General features: G+C 35.9%; 1 long non-coding RNA gene across 1 annotated transcript; it reads left to right on the top strand.

Annotated features, from left to right (window-relative positions):
* The first annotated feature begins 4464 nt into the window (after nucleotides 1-4464).
* Nucleotides 4465-4895, top strand: LOC123974632. The gene is made up of 2 exons (XR_006825898.1): nucleotides 4465-4628; nucleotides 4740-4895. It is a non-coding gene; the product is annotated as an uncharacterized LOC123974632 (long non-coding RNA).
* The last annotated feature ends 394 nt before the right edge of the window (nucleotides 4896-5289 follow it).

The raw sequence follows: 5289 nt of genomic DNA, 5'->3' as shown, positions 1-5289 counted from the left end.
TAGCTGGATGGATCATTAAGGCTTTTTTTTGCCTTTGTACCGTTTTTGAAATTAAAAAGACATAAGTGACCTAACTTCATTTACTTACTTTGGAATTGGTTTTACTTTTAAAGAGACACTGATAAATATAAGAGTTATGCATTTTTTGCCTCCTTATTACACAACACAATCTGTACTGCTATGCTTCAATTTTAAAATACTTTGTCATTGTGAGGGTCAGACCTCAGTTTGTTTAGGCTCTATTCTATGCTGCTAAGACATTTCATTTTACTTTCTCCCAATTTACAAATTTGTCTGAATGTCAGGATATTTTCATTCTATTTTGTGTGAACTTTTCTAACACATTATATACTGACATGTCTTTCCTCAACTCTGTAGCTCTTGGTCTGAGAATTAAGGTGTATTTACAACATCAGTCGTGTGAATTCCTAGTCTTTGAGCAAGGCACTTATCACTTAATTGCTTCAGTGGAGAATGTTCATTAGCCAGCTCAACAGTTGGGAATGGGAACCTGCTGGTGGCAAGGTGTTATTATTCATTATTATAATTCCTACAGTGAGAACAAAATTAAGCAATGTTTGCAGCAGAAAAACAAGTTTTATATAAGTAGTATCTGGTGGAATTCCTTATACAGCTGGTCTGAAATACCACACCTATTGGTGATTTCTGTGTGGGAAAGCTCACTTGTTTATATCTTCATGCTATATTTGCATGCCAACTTCTCCAAAATGCCTTCTGGTTTCATATAGTGGACATACATAATCATCAATGATATCACATGTATTTTTCTTTTTCTTTTTTCATTCCACATTTACAATTAGCTGATGATATATGTATTTCACAGCAGCCATAGGCCTTTTCCACTGCAGACATTTTGACATGTCATAGTAGAAAAAACAGGTGTTACTACTAACATTGACAACAGCTCTGTTGTATTCATGTGTCCCTATAGGCCATGACAGTGACATTGAGCCAGCATGAACAAAAGCAGGATCCTGGACTCTGAATATGCCATTCATTTTATTATTTACAGCTGTGCTTTTCCAACTGTGACATGTAAAAATGTTTTCAGTAAAAACAGCCTATTGTTGGAGAGTTTACCTCTTTAATTTTTGTCATTGGCGAGCAACATTGTATAAATCAATTTTAAAAGAAGGCCCAGGCACATACTGTATGCAAATTTGTATGTCGGACTGCATGCATTTCTATTTTGGGCAAGTTTGTTCTGAGTGTACTACCTGCTTAATTGGCAGCTGAGGGAATAAAACAAATTCACATTTGACTAAAAGTACACACATCTCAACAGCTCCAATGCACCTGCCTATTACTTTAAAGCTGCTCTAATGAAAATTTTAACAATGGGTCCAATGTCTATTGTAATGTGGAGCATTTAGCAACTAAAAAGTCAGATATTTTTCTCAGGAGTTACTAGACTAGATAAAGCTAAATGAATATTGGACTTACATTCATCAGATTGCTAAGAAACCCGACTCCAAATGAATACTAATGTCGCTGTGTGTCTGCTGGTTATTTAAATAAGCAACTGTTTGCTATCATGTTCCCCACATGCACTTTAAATGGTGATAATATGTCATTGTTGTGTTTACAGCTTGTTGAGCAGTCCCCAAGAGGCCAAGAAATCAAGACAAATATACTAAAATTCTTGATTCAAAATCTCTCCTCAGACAAAATGTTCACTGTGAAGGATAGCAGCTGCCTCTGCCAGTGATTGACAGCACGTATCTGTGATTGCTTCTGGCTTATTGCCTACTTTATTGCTTTGAAAAGTGCCACATACACTACTTTGGATTTATGTTTAATTAGTGTAAAAATATATAGAATGACTTTTTTTAAATGAGACTGTGCCTTTTTGATTACCAAAGCAGCTCATTATGTGCGACAGGGATGTCTGACATGATTAGCGTGATATATGCAGAGTACATACCTTCCTTTTGACCACTAATTAAATTCCTGAGAGACTTGTTCTTTTTATTAAGACCCAGTGATGGGTCTGAATTTTTTTCTTTTCTTTTTATTTGTCCCTTTCAGATGATCAAACGATCCGAGTCCCCGACACTGCATTTGTTTAAAAGGAAATCATTACTGGAGGGAGCAGGTAAAATATTCATGTTATTTGTTTGCTATCTGATAAGCAGTTTTAGTATTTTTTTTAGGTAGGTAGATTGCTGTTCACGCATAGCAACCCATGCAAGGATTTTAGCTTTAACTGGTTTTCTAATCATTAAATTACTGAACTTCACACAGCTTGACACTGTGACACATCAGTGCTTGAAATACTACTATGTGTGTTCAATGGTGAAGTAGCTCTCAGCACAAGGACCCCAAGGAGCACAGCCGTCACTACCACCAAGGAAAACAAGGTCGTGTCCAAGGAATTTTTATAACTGCCAGTTGATTTTTCCAGTACATTTTTCATGCCAAAGACACAGACTGAAAGACAAAGACTGTTGTGATATTACCTAAAAGGAGAGATTTTGCACAGCATTTACACCCTAACATAATTGTTCAATCAAAATAAGTTACAGCGAATAAGAAAAAAAGTCTTGACCTCGAGTAGCTTGACCTTGGAGATCTATGCTGCTGCTACCATTAAGTTTTTTTCACTGCATCTCCAGCAAAAATGAGCAACCATTTAAATTCCCCCAAAACAATTTAGGAAACATCCCAGTGAGAAAGTGAATGAGAGATTATAACATCTATAATCATGGGCTTCTAACTTGGTAAATTCTGTACTGCACAGATACTATAGAACTGGAGAACGTTTGCCATATAAGACACATCATGACAGATTTGTACAATGGTGGAAGAAGTATTCAGATATTTTAAAAGTAGCTGTACCACTTTTTAGTAATTGGACTTGGATTTTGGATTTAACTTGATAGAATAGTTATTCATTCTGGGAAATAAGCTTATTGGCTTTCTTGTCAGCAGATCAAAAAGATCAATACCATTGTTGTGTCCGTACACTAAATATGAAATATGAATCTACATTGTTCAATTTACAAATATGCAGATAGTGCATACTAATATATGTATTTTTAAATAACCTTTACTTTGTTATTGTATGGATAATTAAATGTATGAAAACAAATACTTCAAAGGGTTCAATTATATGCAGCACCAAGCACAATCATAACATAAATTACTACAGTATTTAAAAGTGAATTGATTCTGGAGAAATCCCACACCATAGCGCGAACAACGACACAGCAAGTAATGTAACTAACATTAGCTACAGCTAACATCACAACAACAGCATGTCTTGGTGAACTAGAAAGTAAGCTGAATTATATCAGCAAGTCAATTAACAATACCTGACACACAAATCATGTCTGTAATGGCTGGAATAGTGTGGAGTGGCAGTGTGGGCCACTTTGTTTATTGCCTATTTACAGGGCATGGGCTGACTTTTTTTCAGTGCGCACACAGAAAGTACAGCTGGCGGACAGTGAGGAGATATTCGCTGAATTTGACAAAAAGACTTGTATTGGATTAGAATCGCTTACTCCAAATAGTGAAGAAGGGATAATAAATTATGAAATCATTCGGCTGCTATACCAATCAATTCCCATCTATTTATACCATTTTTACTTTTTTTAATTTTGCACACCTTAACTGCTGGTGTATGGTATAGATAAGGTAGATAAGGCATAGGTTCATAAGTTCATGTATTTCCACCATCCCCTGCTGTCCATATGTTCAATCTGACAAGCTGCAAATATATTCGTAAAGAGATCAGAGAGGTGACCCACTAGATGCCCAAGTAGGAATGCATTTTGAAAAAACAGCTCACAACTGTTGCTGTACATAATACTGCTAAAATATTGGTGAGAAATAAGGATTATCACCAAATAACCTTTTCTGCTGCTCTGTCTTGACCATGATGACTATGTTGATTTATGACAATAGGCACAGAACTCTGTACTATCTATACTATGTGGTGAGTCTAATTTATTAAGGTTCAGTATTTTAAGATTTTATGTCTTGTATCTTGTTAACCTCTAAAACATTCCCAGCCAACTATTCAAAAATCAATATGTTAGTGATCTTGGATTTTTATATTGGATTCTTATATTGAGTTTTGTCCCAACAGCAAGCCTACATGCGACCACCAGAATGTGAAACAGAACTGATTTAGTACTAAAAAATTTGGACAAAACAGATGATTTTCGAACTCAGACTAGACCATTGAAGCCTCATATTATATTATTCTGAACTTGTGTAGTTGTGTTATTAAGGGATCACGTCACTCTGTATGGACATGATGAATGATGATGACACAGAGCAACAACCCTTTCATCCTGAGCATGGCATTTCAATGTCTTTCATGTTATCTATAATATATGATTGTTGAGAACATTGACATCATGGAGCCTCCTCCAAAGCTGCCAGTGTTGAAAAGACATCTTATCTAAAGTCACTTTTTAAAAGGAGACAGCATCAAACTCTGGCAGATTGTTTTGAATTGTAAGATCCTCCACATCTAATAACACAAGTCAGTCATTTCAGTTCAGTCAATTTTTTTATTTTTTTTTATTTCATAGCAGGTCCATCAGCCTCCACCTCTACCTCCATCATTGGTTTCATCCAAGAAGCTGACAGTGCTGGTAAGTTTAGGCTACATCAACAATAACTTAACAGTTATTCACCTCTAGGAACACCCAGTGTATGAACATGTCAACTTACTTACTTATTTTCCGTGTTAATCTCCCTCATAGGTCTACCTGTGCCTACTGAAGTGGAGAACAGTACCATCGTGCTTACTACCACACCAGGCTCTCCAGTTTCTACTCCTCCAGTGTATACAGTAGTTTTAGTCTCTTAATCTCTTGTCTGGCTGTTAATAAAGATTTAAGCTTTGGTCATAATCACTTTATCAATCTTTTTATTCAGAACTAAGTTCATCAGTGTCTACTGTGGCTTGCACTGCCATTAAGCTCAGTAGCACTGGTGGTATCATATGTTTCCTGTTTGACATCAAACATAGTAGATATAATAATATAGAGTATAGTGTAGTTATTGCTTTTCATCAGAATCAGCTTTATTGTCAAACAGGTTTTGTGTTTTTGTGCTAAGCAAACGTGACAGGTTTAAGAATATAAGAAAGATTTAGCTGTACTGACATTGCTAAGCCCCCGGTGAAAGATACACAGATGGTAAAGAAACTTACTGAAAGCAGCGAGCTAGCAGTCGGCTAAATGCAGTAAATGTAACGTTATCATGTAATGAGCAAGGATTAGTTCAACCTGCAGATGATAAAATATTACT

The sequence above is a fragment of the Micropterus dolomieu genome, linkage group LG08, assembly GCF_021292245.1.
Source record: "Micropterus dolomieu isolate WLL.071019.BEF.003 ecotype Adirondacks linkage group LG08, ASM2129224v1, whole genome shotgun sequence".
NCBI lineage: Eukaryota > Metazoa > Chordata > Actinopteri > Centrarchiformes > Centrarchidae > Micropterus > Micropterus dolomieu.
Note: the sequence above shows the minus strand (reverse complement) of the source record. Positions and strands in the feature narration are given on the sequence as shown.